Raw genomic sequence first — 20,386 nt, forward strand, 5'->3', positions numbered from 1 at the left:
AATATTTTACACCATGAACTGTATTAAAATACACTGATATGCCCTACAAGGAATATAACTTAATTTTTAATCTCTAGATTACCATGATTTGTGAGCATTCTATGTATTAAACTGTTTTTTTCTTTCCTCCTCAGTAATACGCTGATGCCTTCTGATGTATTATAAAGAAAAAGCAGTTGGGAGCTGTTTGGCTCTAGCAAATGAGAGCTAATTAACCCTAGGCCACGTGTGACTTACCCACTCCCAAGCCTGTGCGGAAGCCACTCTCCACCTTGGCCGCCACGGCTTAGTTCTTCACTGTGACTCTTAGCTCTCTGGGGCCACCCCTAAGTGCACTCCTACAGCTTCTGCTGTCTGCCTTCTCTCATCCTACCAACACAGGATAGGAAGTTGCCAGAAGAAATAAGACTAAGACTTAAATCATCTTTAATGAATTTTTTTTCCTCAGAGCCATTGGGTGAACCAGTCCTTTGCATTATTGTCTCTATCCGTTTTCAAGGCCAGGGTTAGACTGTCATAACATGACCCATTATGCATACCATTGCCCAGACAGTCTCCCTGAAGCACGAATCAGATATCTGTTCTGGCTGGCGGTGCTCAGTGTGTGTGCTGTGCTGAAACAGCTGTGGAGCTTCTGCCCACGCTGTTTTCTTTCTGCCTATAAAGATCTTAGTTATCATGAGATCTGGCAAAGATCTCTTCTCTTCTGGGAAGCCTTTCCTATGGATTCCAACTGAAATCTTTCCTCTGTGCCTCTACTCATGCTGATCAATGAACAAGACTTTTGTGATGCTCAGAAGAAGGTGGCATTTCTGTCCCGGGCACTATTCCATGTTCCATGCCCCTAGCCCCTTTTACTGCGAGGGCAGCACACCCATAGTGGGTGCTCAAATACATGATTACTGTGTTGCTCCTGTGAGATTTGCAGAGGTAAGCTTGCTAGCTGTTCCTACCAGGCAGGCCTGTGTAAGTTTCTTCAACTCTTTGTTGAGCCCACAATTCCTTATTTCCTCTGTATCCTATCTACTCTGGAATAGTTGGGAAACTATTACTCTGGAAAATAACTCTTGCTTTGGAGGATAGGATGTGTGTCTTTGGAAGAAGAAAGTAAAGCTTTCTGATTTTTTTTTAAAACTGAAGTGTTTTCTAGTTTAAAAATATCTCACTGCTTGTTGGTTGGTTACTGTGTTCATAAGATGATATCATATGAGCAATATCTTGCATACCTTTCTTTAATGCAATATTTTTGAGCTTTGATGTGATGCTAAAGTAGAATCTGCCTTTTTACTGAGACTCGGTTGAGACACTAATGAAAGTGGTGATGGTGGTGACTTTGAGAATGATGATGATATGTAAGTAACATGATTGTAAGAGCTCCGCTTTCAAGGCGTTTGATATGCTGGGTGCACTCTGCTAGGAAGCTGACACAACTAACTTACCTAATGTGCACAGCAAGCCCTGTGTGGTGAGGTGCTGTTGTTACCCTCCTTTTCCAACTAGAGAAACTGAAACAGACATAAATTAAATAACTTGCCTCCAAAATAACATTTTTGTAACAATGATAAAAATCAATGAAAAGGAAGAAGTGTGTTTCATTGGTTGATTTTTAAAAACCAACATTGCAAAGAATTGCTGTGAATAATATGAATGTAAGCTGGTTCTTAATGTAAATTGGCACGTATAAGTATACTAACCCTATACAGAATATTTCCAACCACTAGACCTAAATACACGTGTGCTCTGTTGCTTTTAAAAGCCTATCAAAATTCTGGGTGATAAAGTAGATGTATACACACAAAGCTAGCACATGGAGGAAAATTTTAAAATAGTACACTGTCTAACAAATGGACATGCTTTTAGAAAGACCACACTTTCACCATGAAGATCCACACATAGATGTGTGGGCACAAATATTTACTGCATATATATCAGATACTGAGATGGTACTTTGTGACCACCTGGAATGTAACTCCTTAAGCAGGTATTTTTTTGCTTTAATAGATAGGGTAAATCTCAGTTTTCATGCTAAAATAATTTAATAACTAATAGTAAGAATATTTCATGCCCTTTTGGTTCATAGACTCTAGGTTAGTACATGGTGGTGGTGGTGGCAGTGGACATTAATTTAACTTCTCTGCCTATTCGAAAGAGTTCTGGTGAATGATTTTGGGTGTTACTTTTGAGTCTGGTAGAACTGAAAAAGCATGTTGTGCCTTACTGGAAACAGCTTGTGAGTTAAGACTCTTAACAGATAATGGGATCTACATTGAGTTAGAGAACACCTTTTATCCTTATACCTAAACCTAAACAATGTTTCAGGTGTTTGTTTTTTTTTTTATTTCTCCTTTACAAATTTTCTGAACTAATCTTGCCTGCCCATTTATATATATAGTTGGAATGAGTTTTCTCATCTGAAGCACTCATGCTAATGCTATCCATGTGGTATGCTTAAAAAGTCTATGAAAAACTGGGCAAAACAGGGTGCTGGAAAGTGAAAGGAAAACATGATGCCTGGAAAATTCCAGAGAATTGTCTTTCTAGAGAGAATTTAGATAAAACTTTATAATTCTTCAAACGCATACTCCTGAGTCTGTAAGAACTGAATGGAAGGCTGAGTACCTGTCTCCTTAGAGCTGACTTAAAGACGGGGTAATCACATTTAGTTCTCTGTACTTGTTTCCTTCTCCTAGCTTATGGATAGGTTCTTTGCATTCTTGGGCTGATGATCTGAATATTTGATATTTACCCTAGGAGTTAAAAAGTTGAAAATTTCCTAGTAAAATTCTATCTGTTTCTAGGGTATAGATTTTTTTTTTTTTCTTGATTACAGTGAAAGAAGCATGTGTTGTTGCTAAGGGATCATGGTTGTGGTGCTGATTGTGTGAATTTGGGTAAATTACTGGGTCTCTTTCTTCATGTATTAAATGAGGAGTAGTGTTAAATTTGAAAACTCGTATAAATGAATGCATAGAAAATATTAAGGTTACATGAAACACAAAAACACATTGGCAAGGCACCTGTTGCTCGTTGATGGTGGGATGTGAAGCCAGCTCGCTTGTGTAGATGTGCTATCACTGACAGTATTTGCATCTAGAGAATCAGCCTGTGTGGTTTTTGGTTCATGATTTTGTTCTTGGTGACTTTTCAGTATTATGTCTGCTACATTAAAAATTAAATTACTGTCATGGGTACTGGAAACATTAGGATGACTGAAATGAACATGGCATTATATCTTTTGTTCTAGAAGTCTCAATTATTTTTGATATCTCCATGTTCTGTAATTTCGTTCGGCTAAGGCATTTATCTTTGATCTTCTTCCAGAGTGTGAACATGAATACTTCCATAGCCATATTCTGTATTTTAATCACTGTGTGTTTTGTGGGTTTCATTATGCTCAATAAGTAAAAGGTAGTCGGATCTTTTCTGCTTTAAAAATGCTTGTTGATGCAAAGTCTTCTCAGATCAGCCCCACAGGGGATGAACCTAATCAAATGATTTAAGCTGCCCAGTGTGCTCTCTCCTCTCTTGGAAACCTAGCCACGTACGTGTCTTTATGCAGCATACCCTTTCCCCCGCCCAGTCAAGTTTTAGATGATAAATTCTTTGAGAAAGGAGCTTAACTTTCCCTTTGGATCAGACAGCAACAGGGCAGAACCCTGTTAGTCTCTGACTAATTCATCAGTGTTATTGCTATTGAGAATTTTCATCTAAAATTATTGGGTAGCATGAAATAAATCTGTTTCTAGAACATCAGACTGTTTTAGAATCATTGTGATAAACAGCAATTTTATTAAGCTCTAAGCTTTATTTTTGAAGCCAGATTCTCTTGATCTAGTCATAAGCTGCTTATTCACTTTATAGTCCCTTATATAACACCTTGATATCAGGTGTTATTGATAGGAGAACACCTGTGTAGTTGGAGGTTGGATGGCCCTGCATGTATATGCACACATGTACATGTGTGTGAGAGGGAGAAGTGTCATGCATAGAACGTGTGATAATTTGAGATGTATGCCACGTTTGGATCTCTGAACTGAGCCTTTCATAGTTACATAGTTATGTGCTCTTAATTTTTTACCTGTTATAGTTGAAAGTAATGATTTTCATGGTAAGCATGATGCCTTAGGAAGAGAAGGATAAGTAGTATCCTTCTTTCCTTTTCATGTTTTTGTTTCATCTTTACTCTGTTGTATGTTTGCTGAAGACCAAAGTTGTGAAGGATAAATAGTAACTGTTGAAATGAGCCAGCTTATAGCTGGGATACAGTAACAGCATTGGGAAACAGTGTAACATGCCCAGGATTTGAGAAGCAGCAAAGCAAAATTCTAATGCTCAAAAATCATTTATAATCGGTAGGCTTTACAAAGGGTATCTGTCAAAAGAAAAAGATCCTAAATTGATACAGAAAAAGGGGTGAGTCATTTTGCAATGTAATTATAAGTTGGTTATTAGAATTTTGTTTTTTCAATACAAAAATGATGTCTGTAAGCAGATCTCTAAGTGTAACTTTTAACATGTACTACTACAAGTAGTTGATTTAATAAATATTTTATGAATATATATATAGTATTGGCAAAATGTTTTGAAACATTAATTTTTGGGTGAAGTCTAAATTGACAGAATTTAAATTTGTGACTATAATTTATTACTTCATTGAATAAACACCATCTTCATGTGTCAGTTGGGGTTCTGAGGTAACTGAGGGAACTCTTTGGGGAAGGGATTGAAAATTTCTTAAAACTGTTCTCTGAAGATACTGGAATTTGTAGGGAATTTTTCTTATCATAGCATTTCTTCTATCAAGCACATTATTACTACGTGAGAGGAGGTAGATCATAGTCCGAGCATACATTTTCCAATGTAGAGGCAATGCTCATTATCAGTTGGTAGGTGTGGGAACAACTTAATAAAGTTTGGGTAATTTAGTTTTCAGTTTAAATTCTCAACTGGCAATTGGCCGAAAACTGCCATTTGAAGATGAGAACACACCAGTGTCATTGTGTGAGTTGGCCACTGTCCACTTGACATAGGAGGGCACTATCAAGAAGGACTAACGGAGTGACTGTCCCAAGGACGTAATGGTAAGAGTTTTGATTTAAATTATAATGTGTGTGTCGGTGGATATATGAGAAGCAAAGCAACTTATTATATTTGTGTTAAAATTTCAAAACTTTTAAAATCTAACCAAATTAATGCCAACTATTTAATTTTATGATTATTACTTATATTTTCAATAAAATAAATGCAAAGAATGGTTAATAGATAAGCAAGAGATGTATATGCTTAATATTGATGAGAAAATATCTTTTCAATAATATTGATAAAAAATAATCCTTATGAAAAACTAGTTGCATATTTCATGCCCACTTGTAACAAATTCTAGGTTTTTTTTGTAGTTGCTTAGCTAATTATCATCTTTTAAAAGTATATATAAATATCACTTGAATAAAATATAACTTTTAAATAAATTTATGCAAAACTGAATTTATTTGATTTCTTTGTAACAATCTGTTTCTGTTGAATACTGTTTCGTTCTATCCTTCCATTGTAAAATAATAGGGGGAAAGAAAAAAGTGTAATAAAATCTATTTATTAGCATTAGGGATTTAAAAAATGTATCACTGCTACTATCCCCTTGTGGAAAATATTAAATTTGCACGATAAAATGTTTATATCATCAAAATAAAGTAGAGTATCTATTCACAATATAGCACATTATCACATTTTTTTAAAAATTTATTTATTTATTTATTTGAAAGGTGAGGTGACAGAGAGAGAAAGACAAACAGAGTGAGAGAACTTCCAGCCCCTGATTCACTCCCCAGATGTCCTCAATGACTAGATCTGAGCCAGGCCAAATGCAGGAGCCGGGAACTCCAACCTGATTTTTCAATGGATGGCAAAGGCCCAAGAAATGGACCCATCTTTCACTGCCTTCCCAGGCACATGAACGTGAAGCTGGATCGAAAGTGGGGTAGCCAGGACTCAAACCAGCCCTCCCATGTGGGATGCCAGTGTGGCAAGCTGTAATTTAACTGGCCACAGTGCCTGTACCACAGTACCACGTTTTGATCACACCCTCAGACATGTCTGCCCTGCTTTACACATGTTTACACTGAGAAGGAAATTCCTAAATTGGCTGTATTTTTCTGAGCTTCAAAATGATCTTAGGTGAACTTTAAAATCAGTGTTTATCAGAGCTTCCTCCGTTGTCTTCCTGGGTATAACTACTTTATGAAAACTAGATGTGTACTGCTAAAGACTGGCATATTAATAATGCACCATAATTCTGTTGACCGTTCTGTTGTTAAACTTGAATGTTTGAGATTGACATAATGTGAGTAATTTCTCTTGTCTAATTAGAGATGTCAAAATGATATTAATTGAATCTACCTTTTTAGTTTTTGTCTAAGAGCTTAAGAAACATAGCAGGTATAGCACTTGTGACAGGTACCTAGCACAACATCTGTTATCATGTCAGCATTCAAATGTTGAAGGGAGCCAAGTACCCTAAATGGGGACTTCCATCGTTAGTTCAGTCCATCTCTGTAGCACTTCACATGTTTTAGGACTGTGGTGTGCTGTCCATTCAACTTGGTGATGACGAAATGGTGCAAGGAAGAGCAGAGGAGTTCCTGCACCCTTGAACTTCTCTTGTAGATGGTAGTTAGGATGTAGATAGAACTATACAGGCAAAAGTGGAAGCAATACTATGAAAAGCTAGAAATTGATACAAGAGTGCAACAATATGTAGAAATAAAGGACAGGTCCCACGTACTTATTTATTTATTTTTTAAGATTTATTTATTTACTTGAAAGAGTTACACAGAGAAAGGAGAGGCAGAGAGAGAGAGAGAGAGAGAGAGAGAGAGAGAGAGAGAGGGAGGGAGGTCGGGAGGTCTTCCATCCGCTGGTTCATTCCCCAATTGGTTGCAACAACTGGAACTGCGCCAATCTGAAGCCAGAGCCAAGAGCTTCCTCCTGGTCTCCCACATGGGTGCAGGGGCCCAAGGACTTGGGCCATCTTCCACTGCTTTCTGTGGCCATAGCAGAGAGCTGGATCGGAAGCTAGTCCAAGTGCCTGCCCCCATTCTACAAATTCTTATGACACCCTGCTGTATGTCAGCACTGCACTAGACATACATAGGAGCAGCCGGGACTATTACCAGGGCCATTTGGGATGTCAGCACCTCATGCCAGGGTGTTAACCCGCTGCGCCACAGTGCCGGCCCCACGTATTTATTGATTAACGTGAAGTGTCCCGTGGGTTTTTGAGCTTCTTAAGTTTATACTTCTAAGTGAGTGCCTTCTAAGCGAGGCATCAGAAAGACTAAATTCTGACCCTGAAGAAGCATCTTTTACGCTGCTATTCTGTTTTCTTACATTTCTTAAGAATCTACAACAAAGCCGTGTCAGAGCAGCTTTCCTAGGTGAGCATTCCATGTAAGGGGGATGAGCGCTTGTAGGGCTCTTTAACATCTCACGACTGAATGCCATGAAGGAGGATCCTGGTTTCTTCAGCTGATTTAAAGTTGTTACATGCAGTTATTGTTCAGTGTAGCATGATTTCCTCACCTGTTAAAGAAAGAATGTGAAATTCATATATATTTGTTATACATATTTATTATATTTTGGAAAATAAAATGGTAATGCATTTTGAGGCATAAATATTTACATTTTTTCTATAGAAGAATCGCCTAAGGGAAAGACAGAAGTGGTGTTTGAAAAATAATACTTGTTTTCATATGATAACATATTTCTGAAAAGTCACTAAAGAGTATGTTTTCCTTATTCAGCTGATAGTCTAAACAAATTAAATCAGGGCACACATTCTTGCATGCAGCTAAAATCACAAAGGCTTTGTTTTGTTTAATAGAAATGATCTTTCCCTAATTTGTTACTAGAATAGTAAGCTGTTTAAAATATCAAGTAAGTATAAATCCTTTGCAAGTGGCAAAATCCAAACTAAGTCAGTTATTAACTTTTTCCTAAAAATCATTATGGTGAATTTAATCTGTAAAGTGTTCTGGTCTGAAGCTCTCAACTTGGAGCTCTAGGAAGTCCTGCTAGCCAATGCTAGGAGAAGGACCTCATTTTTGCTGGGTCTCATGCCTTGTTGTGTCCAAAACATTTAGTTCCTTTGTCCTGTGCAGTTAGCTCTGATTAGTCCACGATGTTAGGTGGAGAATTGAACATTTAGCCATATGAAGTGACTTAAACCCCATTGCCGCGTAGCAGGTTAAGGCACCACCTGAAGTGCTGGCATGCTTTGTAGTGCCTTTTCAAGTAAGTCCTGGCTGCTTCACTTTCCATCCAGCTCTGTGCTGATGCACCTGGGAAAGCAGCGAAAGATGGCCCAAGTCCCTGGGCCCCTGCACCACATGGAGAACCAGACGAAGCTGCTGACTTCTGCCTTCTGTCTGGCCCAACCCTGGCCATATGGCTATTTGGGGAATAAACCAGCGGATGGAAGACCTCTCTCTCTCTCTCTTTCTTTCTCTCTGTCTGTAACTCTGCCTTTCAAATAAATAAATGAATCCAAAAAAAAGACAAGAAAAAAAGTAATTTGTTAAAAAATTATTTAAAGCACAAAATTTATATAAATACCCAAATTAAAAATTAGATATTTTTATTAAGATGCATTAAACATGACTTTTGATAAAGCAAATTTTTTATAATGCAAATCAGTAGTCACCAGTTTTTGTTTTTTTGTGTGTGTGTGTGTGGTTTTGTGTGTGTGTGTGTGTGTGTGTGTGTTTTGACAGGCAGAGTGGACAGTGAGAGAGAGAGACAGAGAGAAAGGTCTTCCTTTGCCGTTGGTTCACCTCCAATGGCCACCGCGGCTAGCGTGCTGCGGCCAGCACACCACGCTGATCCGAAGGCAGGAGCCAGGTGCTCCTCCTGGTCTCCCATGGAGTGCAGGGCCCAAGCACTTGGGCCACAGCAGAGAGCTGGCCTGGAAGAGGGACAACCGGGATAGAATCCAGTGCCCCGACCAGGACTAGAACCTGGTGTGCCAGCGCCTCAGGCGGAGGATTAGCCTGTTGAGCCGTGGCACCGGGCTTCACCAGTTTTTAACTATATGACTTTTTAGTATAGTGAATAATTTGAGTACAGTGTCTGGGAGTGTATGTTGTGATACAATGACTTCTGTTTTGAATTTTGGGGCTGCTAGGATGAAAATAAATGAGTTGGAGTAACAGTGGTGTGGGATTGGAAGTTTCAGAAAGGAAAATTGTAAAAATTACTGTTTGTGATTTGGACAGGAAAAAAATATTTTCCATTTAAGTAAGGAGGAACCTTTGGGACATGAAAAACATAATGAAGTGCCTTCCAAGATTCATTCCCTTAAGAATTTGTGACAGAAGTTTATAAAGAAGAAATTCTTGCTGATATAAATCACAAGGGCCTATTGGGCAGAAATTTGTCGTTTCTTTAAAAATGAGCATATTGATAATGTAAACATAAATTTTATACTATACATAGATTACTAGCAATATTAAGCAATTCCTTATGGTGAGATCCTTACTAAAAAACTTAAGAGATAGAAGAGGGAATACTATTTATACATTCTATAAGCTCTTTAAAAAAAAAAATTGAGAATCAAAGAGTCTCCCATCCACTGATTCACTCCCCAGAACCTGCAGTGGCTGGGGTTGGACTGAGATCATGGCTGGGAACTCAGTCCAAGTACTGTGTGGGAGGTAGCACATAACTACCAGAGCCATCACCTGCTGCCCTCCTGGGGCTGCTTCCTCCCAGGCAGGAAGCTGGAATCAGGAACTGGAGCTGGGAATTAAACCAGTGCACTTCAATATGGGATAGAGTTGTTGTCTTAACTGCTAGTCCAAATGCCTGCCCCATTCTACAAATTCTTATGACACCCTGCTGTATGTCAGCACTGCACTAGACATTGGGCACAGTTCTGAATGAGAACTGTGTTAGCCTGGATGTTAGCCTGCCAGGGAACATGGTCCTTAAATAAGTAAATAAGTAATATAAATTATATATTATATATATAATTATATATAATAAATTATATATTATATAAATAAGTAAAATATTAATTATAATAGAGTGGCTTGTGACATTAAACAGCAGAGCATTCCTTTCTTAAGAGATACATTGAGCATTAATCTGGAGTGTGATAATTTAAATCAGTTTTCCTCATGAAATTAGGTTATTAATTTTGACATAAAAGTTGGACAGGATTTTTTTTTTTACAATAGGTCTTAGGAGAGGTCTTATTACTTGTATAGTTTGAGTTGAGAACTACCATGGAAAAATTTCAGGTTTCTGACGTGTCAAGGGATGTTGTTATGAGCAGAACAAACTCATACTGCTATCATGGATTAGTGTACATGTTACAGGTCACTTATAAAATTATATGAAGCAGTTCTGTACTGAAACTTTGCAGTCTGCAGTAGTTAGATTGTGGGGCTCTAGAGTCAGGCTGTGAGTATTAACTCTTACATGAGCTTTATAATCCTAGGAGTTGTAGAATTCTGTGCTCCAGTTTCCTCATCTAGATAATATACTCAATAAGATTGTATACATCATAGAAAATTAAATTGTTTGATGCGTATAGAATGCCTGGACCTAATACACAGAAAGTGCTCATAGGAGGGACTCTGTGTGTTGCTGTAGTCAACAAGAATGGTGATGTCATCTTTCAAATGTCCTGCCTAATCAATAAAGTTGGACCAACTGAAATAATTGCAGGATGCCTATCAGTACGTACCCAGAGGCACACATATGCGAAGAGCTGCTATCATCATTGTTGCCACTAAACAAAATGTGAGTGAAATCCTTACCTAAGATCTGAGGCCTCTTTAGCAGGAATTCAAAGACCTCCATATATTTAATCTTCAGGACCAGAATTATTTTAGCACTTATAGACTCCGTCTATTCCAGGGACTGTGGAACTGACCTTTGTGTTGTAGAAGGAAGGAAATAACAAAGATCTCTTATCTACCTCATGGATGATTTTTTTAAATTACTTGTTTAAAAGGCAGAGTGACACAGAGAGAGAGAGAGAGACAAAGACAAAGAGATCTTCGATCCATTGGGTCACTCTCCTAGTGGCTGCAATGCCTGGGACTGGACCAGGCCAAAGCCAGGAGCTTGGAACTCCATCCGGTCCCAGACATGGGTGGCAGAGGCCCACGTGCCTGGGCATGAAGCTGGATTGCGAGCAGAGCAGCCTGGACTTAAACCAGCCTCTGATATGGGTTGCCAGCATCACAGGTAGCTTAACCTGCTACACCACAATGCTGGCTCCACCTCATGGAAGATTAAACTAAATCAAACTAGAGTAAGTTTGGAAATGAAATGAATATTTCAATATTAAATATTATTTTTCCTGCAAAAACATCATAGGGATGTTTTCTGTAATAAATACAAATTTATAAATTTGTAACATTTATAAATTTAAACATATGTAACACTCCTTTCTTAAGATATTCACATATTATCTACCTCATACAATTTTTGAAAATTTATTTTTAAGTTTATAAAATTATCTCTGTAGATTTTTTTACTTTTTAATTTGATATCTCAGAAGAATATTCTAAGACCTTTTTTTCCAAGTAATTATTGTTGAAAATTTTTTAGCAGTTCCTTTGGACATTTTCTTGGAGCTATGATCCTAAGGTTTTGAATTCTACATATGTGAAAAAGAATTTATATATTTGGGAACTAATTCAATTTAATTATAATAACTGCAAGTGTCTTTTCAGATTAAATATTTAAATAGGTATTTTATAGCCTACTGTCTTTACAATGCATATTTATTTATTTCATTTTAAATATTGAGAGAAAAATATTTGAATATTGTAAGCATGGTTTCCCATGAACACAGATGGTTATAATGGAATCAGTCAACAAGAGTCCATTGGAAATTTACTGTGTATCTAGGACTTCCTCTTATTAGTGTTAGGGGAGCCTAAAAGAGTTCCGCAGTCACTCTGCTTAGATCCTGGGGAGACTGGAGCCATGGAAGGAAGCTTAGACTATAAACCCAAAATCAGAGAGAGGGGGAGAGCCCCTGCTCCGTCCCTGATGAGGAGAGGGCCCTAGGTATATGGACATACTAAATTATAAGAGAAATATTTGCATGATGCTTCTGATAAAAAACCCTACCAAATTTTACATATACCATTTCAGGGTTTCTCAAATATTTCCATGTATTTTTTCAGCAATTCTCATGTTAATGTGATAATACAAAAGAATAGATTCAATGTAGTTCATATATACAATTTTAAGAATATAATGAGACTTCTCTTCCTCCTTCACATAAATTATGTGGTGTTTCTTAACTTTATTTTTTCTTGACCTTATATAGAAGTTCAATATGTAGTATTTCTTAACCACAGGAGGGAACTGTAAAATACCTTTCAGTTGCCTACTTTTAATACTGATTTTTGTTATGTTAATTAAAATTATTTTTCTAATAATAAAGAGTATCAATAGGTACCAAATTATTTTCAATACCTTTGAACTTTTTATAAATTAGTTTAAAATAGCCATAGCAATTGTTACAAACTTCCATTTTTAAAAATGTGATTTAGATATTTATTTACTAAGTTTCGTTTGAAAGGCATAGAGACAGAGACAGATCTGCCCACTGGTTCATTCATCAAATATCCAGAACAGCCAGGGCTAGGCAAGGCTGATGTAAGGAACCTGGGATTCAATCTGGGTCTCCCACGTGAGTGGCAGGGACCCACCTATTTGCCTCCCAGGGTGCACATTTCAAGAAGCCCGCATCAGAAGAGGGGATGGGACTTGAAACCAGGCACCCCACGTGGGGCATTAACCACTGTACGAAGCTCTACCCCCAAACTCTGCCACTGTTTACAAGGCTTTTATAATTCACTAATTTGCTGATCTACTCAAAGTTAGATAACATTTTAAGGGAAAGGGGTATATGTGATATATATGGCTGTGTATACACGTACATATAAGGAGTCTTCAAAAATTCATGGAAATATGTATTATAAGAAAACATGGGTTTTGTAATATATTTCAATTTTTTTGCACCAAAATAAGCTTTCAAACTTATTTTTTCATGAATTTTTGATATCTTTTATATGTGTCCATGTGTGTATATGTACACTTGTCTGCCTTACCAAATGATCTCACAACACCATTTACTACTTAAGAAAAAAAAGGTCTGTTTTGTTTATTTGAAAGGAAGAATGACAGAGCAGAGATCTTCTATCTGCTGGTTCACTCCCCACATGGCTACAACAGCTAACTGTGGGGCAGTTGAAGCCAGGAGCCAGGAGCTCATCCTGGTCTCCCACACTGGTGGCAGGGTCCCAAGTACTTAGGCCATCCCCTGCTGGTGTCCCAGATGCATCAGCAGGAAGCTGGATTGGAAAATGGAGTGGCTAGAACTCAAATGAACACTCCAGGATGGAATGCTGGTGTCAAGTGGCAGCTTAACCCACTGACACAACACTGATCCCTCCATTCACTGCTTCTAAACAGGAGAGTTGTGGGGAGCTGCTAACTGAAGCCCCACAGTATTATTCGGCTGTTTAGTAGTGTTGTTCCAGTGTGTGTCCTGAGAGGTGTAGAGTCAAGTGAATCCAGGTGAAAACTGCTGTATATCTATGTCTGCTAATCATCAGAAGTTAGTTGACGTGCCCATTGAACTACTACACATAGGTATGAGTAGAGTAATATTTCAGACAACAAAATCAAAGAGTTAAAATAGCTGTTCTTTATAGGTCTAAGAGAAGCTTTTAAAAGACCTGTATGGGAATCATACTTTATTTTAAATGTTAACATATTTTCAAGAGCCTTGATTGGATGCAAACATTTTTGGGGAAAGAGTGTTAAGTGCATATAATATATAATATTAAATACTAACATACAAGAAAAAAGACAAGTTTATTTAAAAAGGCAGTTAGCACAAAGGGAAATGCACCACCCACCTTGGTATGATTTGCTTACTGTAGAATATTGGGGGAAAATAATAATATATATTATTAAGCAATTACTAACACAGTAAAAGTGAAGTCAGGAACAAGCAAATATAACTTCTGTGATTGCTGTGAAAGTAGGATGACAAACTGACAATGCCCTCTTCAGGTGTAACATTGTGAATAAGAGGGGAAGAGGTGACTACCACTGTTCTGTGTGGTGGGATTCACAAGGGACAGGAGGAAATCTTTCTGGTTCACGTGTGTCTCTGCCACCCACTTTACCCGTTAGAAATTCACTTGAATTCTTACGAGGAACATACAAATCTACATATCTCCCTTAGATACCCGAGTACTTACTAAGTAGAAGATTGTGATGTTTTATGCTTATCATAGTGATGTTACAACACCTTTCTCTCTTGATATTTAACTGGAGAAGAGAAGGAATTACCAGTAGGTTAAAGAAGGAATTATTTTGAATCATGTGATGATGATCTTTGAGAAGAAAGGCCCAAATAGTTACACTGATAGGGTGAAGACGGCCGCATGATTTTGAGATATGAAGGAGATAGGAAAGTATCAATATATTTTTCACTGGTTCAGTGTACCCTACAAACATACCTTTGTTTTTTTGGGGGGAGGGATGTGTGCGTACAGATTACTTTATTTTTTAGAAGTTTTGTTGTCTAGAGTGTTGTTGGAATAGAACTTAAAATTCTTTTCCTCTACAAATTTACATATACACAGCATTGTGTGAAAATCAAATTTAATTTTTTGATTTTTATTTGTTACACACATTTCATGTATTTCATATATACAGATTTAGGAACATAGTGATAAAAAAAAAACAGAAATGGATTTCTCAAAGTCTGTGCTGGCCAGGTACAGGGCAATCCGTCAGATCTTGGGCATGCTTGCTTTGCATCGGTTGTAAATGTTTGTTACATAGTAGGTAGTAGTTTCGCTTACACTGGAATACATTGGGCTCTGTAGATGATGTTATGGAAGCTAGCATTTTAAAATGCACTATAAAAAAATCCAACTGTACATAAAAGAGAAACTAGGGAAGTAAACCTTATTTCACCAGGGCCCAGATAGAACAGTTAGCAAGATTTTTCCATGTTTGCTTCATCCACTTTCTCATTTTCTCTCAGCAGCTTTTAAAGCAGATCACAGACCTCAAGTCCTTTCTTTCCTACATTCTTCAGTATGCATCTCTTTTTTTAAAGGTGACTTTCTTATATAACCATGAAACCTTTATCATATCCAGCAAAATTAACAATGGTTATCACCTCGTGTTATCTCTGCATTCAGGCTCCCCTGCATTTGCCTGAAAAATGTTATTTTATAGTTGGTTTATTTTCAAACAAAATCTCTATAGCATTTGATTGTTAGGACTACTCTGTAATTAAAGTGTCAGTTTTTTTCTCCATGCCTCCCTCCTTGTATGCCACTCGTCTTCCCGCGCATCTTCTCTCCCTTCCTTCCTGTTCATGATTTATTGAATGTACTTGGGTAAACTAGCATGGAGGATCTCCTCATTCTGGATTTTTCTCTGGGCTTTTCCCCATGAGCTTGTTTGTGTATCCTCTAAGTTTCCTGTAAATTAGAAATGAACTCAAAATAATGTAATTAGATTCAGATTCAGCTTTGTTTTTGGTGTTGGTGGGAAGAAGATAGGATTGCTTCACACAGTAGGTTAGTCCTCCTTTTGCATTACATCAAGGAACATATAATGTCTCCTCCTCACACTCCTTAGCGTTTCTAAGACTGGAACCTGGTGGCAGCCCAATCCCTCTAACTTAGTTGTCCATCATCATTTTTCCCATGATTTTACCCATTACTGTTGTTTTCTGAATTAATTCTATCATTAACCCATTTTGAGCCATTGTCCTGTATATTGGGCACCCATAAAGACTTAAATTGAGCAATAAACATACCACTGTGACAATTTTAAATAAATATTATGTTACTGAAATAGTCACAGAATTGAAAACTTGGGGCATAATTGGTAAAGGTATACAAAATAATGAATTTTTAAGTCTTCTATCTGTTTCATATGTACTGTGGGAATTCTTCTACAAGAATAAATTCTGTCATATGTCATGGCTTTTTAAATTTGCCTAAAATATTTCATCCTAGAAATAAGTCAGTGTTTTTTTTTTTTTTTTGTGACAGGCAGAGTGGACAGTGAGAGAGAGAGAGACAGAGAGAAAGGTCTTCCTTTTGCCATTGGTTCACCCTCCAATGGCCGCCGCGGCCGGCGCGCTGCGGCCGGCGCACCGCGCTGATCCGATGGCAGGAGCCAGGAGCCAGGTGCTTTTCCTGGTCTCCCATGGGGTGCAGGGCCCAAGCACCTGGGCCATCCTCCACTGCACTCCCTGGCCACAGCAGAGAGCTGGCCTGGAAGAGGGGCAACCGGGACAGAATCCGGCGCCCCGACCGGGACTAGAACCTGGTGTGCCGGCGCCGCTAGGCGGAGGATTAGCCTAGTGAGCCGCGGCGCCGGCCAAGTCAGTGTTTTAAACGTGTCCTACACACATAGTTAAATATGGATGGAGACTTGAGGTGCATGGACTGTGTAGCACACTGAGTGCTTACTTTCTGTGGGGTTGGGAAGCCTTTTGTAGAATGAAGCTATTTCTTAGTGGACTGCCATGAACATTGTTGATAGAACTTTATGTAGTTTATATTTACAGTGCTGATCATCTAGTAGAAGACCTTTTTCTGGTTCCAGATATACTTCATTTACATGAGTTGCCGGGTAATGAGTTGAGCTTAAGAAATGGGATTCTTCATTAACTCAGCAACCTGAACAGGATCTCTTTGCCAGAGCAGTAGAAAAAATAGCTTAATAAAACTCAGGAACAACGGTTGCTATTTATATTATTATTAATCAATCACCACTAATCTAATTTTTATTTAATACTGTGAATGAGGAAAAACCTGAAGAAGAAATAAAATCCAAATATTTCAGCTTTACACGACATGGTTGATTTTACCTGGAAAATCTTAAGCTTTAAAAACATTTTTTTAAAGGTGTATTTATTTGTTTGAAAGTCAGAGTTACACAGAGAGATGGAGAGACAGAGAGATAGGTCTTCCATCCATTGATTCACTCCCCATTGGCCGCAATGGCTGGAGCTGGGCTGATCCGAAGCCAGGAGACAGGCGCTTCCTCCAGGTCTCCCACGCGGGTGCAGGGGCCCAAGGACTTGAGCCATCTTCCACTGCTTTCCCAGGCATAGCAGGGAGCTGGATCGGAAATGGAGCAGCCGGGACTCAAACCGGTGCCCATATGGGATGCCGGCACTGCAGGCATCAGTTTTACCCACTACGCCACAGTGCTAGCCCCTAAAAACATTTCTTAAATAATAAAACTTAGTAAAATGCCAGTATCTTTATACCTTTATACTAGCAGAAAAACATGCCAGAAAAAGATCCTACACAGAATTGTAATAAAAATAATATAATACTTAGCAACAAAATTGAGAGAGATGATAGATCTTTGGAAAACAGATTAATATGCTTTAAAAAAAGATTTTTAAGATACATTGGAGAGAAAATGCCTGAATCAAGAATGTTGATAAATGATTGGACTAAAAGTGATTTATACACTTTTAGCCTTACTTGCAGCTTTCAGAATTCTTAGTGATTTATTCCATCTTGAAAGCAGTTATAATGCTTCAGGGGTAGACCTGTAATCTAGATAACAGAAAACATTTCCCTCCCGTGGAGATTTAGCTATTCATTTTCCTTGAACGTCTGACTTCATGGTCAGTAAGAATTAGGAGACACACCTGCACCCTGTGGCTTGCAGATTCCTCTGGTTCCTGACCTCATGTTTCTCCTCTTCTGTTGCGTGCCATCTGTGGTTTCTGCCCGTCTCAGTACCATGTGATGTTAGTCCCTTTCCTCCTTTCAAAAATGTAGCATGTTGAATTGAAAACCGAGTGGGTGATGGTCCAGCAAATTCTTTGCTTAGTCTTGGAGCAGAAGATGCTGTCCATATTCATCCCCTCCTTCTGCTCATCCTTTCCTAACCTAAATCAGTGATCTTGTAACTGAGCCATTGACTGCCTCAGATTTGTTAACCAATCCATGACTCTGTGTTTCCTCTCAGTTCCCGCACTTGTTTAGAAACACACGGCCTTGTGAGCCTGCAGTGACAGCCAAGTACATCCCCTGCCTCGTCTGGCAGAACGATAGACCGTTCTTGCTAAAACCAAGCTTTCTTACTGAGTGTGAGCTACTAGTCATTAGTGGCAATTCAGGAGAGAGTGTAGGTACACAGGGAAAAAACAGGCCAGACTACAGATGGCATGAGAAACATTGATTGAGAGAGCAGATTGCTCAGTAACTTTCATAAAGAACTTAATATGAGTTGCTAGTATGTCTTAATAATATCTACTTAGAAGTGGAAGTAAAAATTGAATGCCAAGTCTCTGAATGCAGTGACTTAGGCTTTGTCTCTTGCTAGAGGAAAGAGGCAAAGGATCCGTAATGTACCGATATGAATAAGGACCTTAAAGGAACTCCTGGTCGCTTCCTGTATCTTGGGAGCTTGTTTCACCTTTTAAAAAATATTATTAATATAAAGGGGACAGGTTGCATGTATTTCATAGATTGAATTTTAAGACAATAACTATGCTTCTCGCCTTCAATCCCCCTCCTTCCTGCCGTTTTTCCCTTTACTGTTTGCAATAAGGTAAATTCAGTTTTCTTCATAATCACGTGCTTAGTGCACCGCTAGCCGTTTTGTTCAACAAGTGAAAAGCGTTTCATCTTTGTACCCTCCTTTGCCAGAGACTCAACCAACTGGCGGAGTCTTAGAGTAAAATTTCTTCATCTTTTTTGAGCTCTTTTTGGCATATTACACTACTTGTAACTGTTTTTACCCCTTCCCCTAACTTCAAAGACTTTGAAGATTCCAAAAAAAGTACAGTTGTTTTAAATTAAGTTTTTGTGTACATTAATATTCTTCATGCTAAAGTTTTAAAATCTCTTCCTGTTTTCACATGTATGCCTGATTCCCATATTCACAGTATTAACTTGAATTATTTGTGAAATATGGCTTTTTTACTTTTTACTGCTCTAATCAAGGCATAATCTGTCAGCTAAAGCATTGGTTTAATGAGAGAGAGTAATCATAAATCTTGAGTTTCCTATGTGTTTTCTTGTTGTGGTTTTGGCAACCCAATAAATGGATATACTGAGTGAAGTTCACCATATACTCTGTACAACTTGTTTTTGTTGTTGTTGTTGTTGTTGGTTTGTTTTGTTTTGTTTTGTTTTGACAGGCAGTTAGACAGTGAGAGAGAGAGAGAGAGAGAAAGGTCTTCCTTCCTTTGGTTCACCCTCCAAATGGCCGCTACAGCCTGCGTGCTGCGCCAATCTGAAGCCAGGAGCCAGGTGCTTCTCCTGGTCTCCCATGCGGGTGCAGGGCCCAAGAACCTGGGCCATCCTCCACTGCACTCCCGGGCCACAGCAGAGAGCTGGAAGGGAAGAGGAGCAACCTGGACTAGAACCCAACCCGGTGCCCATATGGGATGCTGGCACCGCAGGCGGAGGATTAACCAAATGAGCCACAGTGCCGGCTCCTGTACAACTTGCTTGGAGGACTAACACCACATTTTCAGAATTTGGAAGGAAATGAAATCAAGTACTTTGTAAATAGTTGTTGCGTCTTCTGATCATAGTGAGCTTACATGTTAGGTTTTTTTTTTAAGTATAGACATCTGTTCCTTTATCCATATCATTGATCTGTTACTGATTTCAGCATTTCTTCTTTTTATTCTTAATTTGTCAAATTTGGGAAGACTTGGAAAATAGTTGCTATGTTTTTAAATCTGTAAGTTATAGGAAAAAATGAATAATAACCAGCATTTCTTATTTAAATTCTGTATTTTTAAAAATTAAATGAAAAGTACATATTTAGTTAACATGTGTGAGAAAGTCATACTGATAGAATGGCCTCTTCAATTTCTGTTTAATATTATGGTAATGATTTATTCAGTCAGAATTATAGATATACTTATCCATTCTATCCTTGATTTATAATGATCTCGTCTCTAAAAGATGAAAAATAAGTATTGAGGTAGATTACTTTTCATCTATATTAGCATTCTTATTTTTGTATCTGGTAAAATATTTTAAGATACGTTGTGTGATTTCCTGATCTTATAGTACTTCATTTCTTTTCAGGAGTTTGTATTATAATGTATTTATGGCATTTCTCATATATATTTGAAGGTACAGCTCTTTTAACCATTGTATTCTTATTATTTAATATGTGATCAAAAGTTTATATTGTTGATAATATCTTATATAACATAGTCTTAACTCCATACAGAATATTTGTAGGCTTCTAATCATTGCATTTTTAGACAAATTTTAGCCTTGAGAATATTGACTTATTAATTAATAGTATTTTTATTCATCAAATTTTTATTTTA

The 20,386-nt window shown here is 37.9% G+C and overlaps 1 protein-coding gene across 21 annotated transcripts in view; it reads left to right on the forward strand.

Annotated features, from left to right (window-relative positions):
• ZEB1 (zinc finger E-box binding homeobox 1) overlaps window positions 1-20,386 on the forward strand; it is a 184,588-nt gene that overhangs the window by 44,684 nt on the left and 119,518 nt on the right. For 4 of the 21 annotated variants that reach the window (XM_070056083.1, XM_070056084.1, XM_070056080.1 and 1 more), the window contains one exon: window positions 4,927-5,081. The exons of 12 other annotated variants lie outside the window; for them this stretch is intronic. The gene's annotated coding sequence lies outside the window, so the exon portion shown is untranslated. Of the gene's footprint in view, window positions 1-134; window positions 5,082-20,135; window positions 20,184-20,386 lie in introns of all 21 variants that reach the window. 5 more of the 21 variants (XM_070056076.1, XM_070056082.1, XM_070056078.1 and 2 more) reach the window with 3 other exon arrangements.

The sequence above is a fragment of the Oryctolagus cuniculus genome, chromosome 13, assembly GCF_964237555.1.
Source record: "Oryctolagus cuniculus chromosome 13, mOryCun1.1, whole genome shotgun sequence".
Taxonomy (NCBI): Eukaryota; Metazoa; Chordata; class Mammalia; order Lagomorpha; family Leporidae; genus Oryctolagus; species Oryctolagus cuniculus.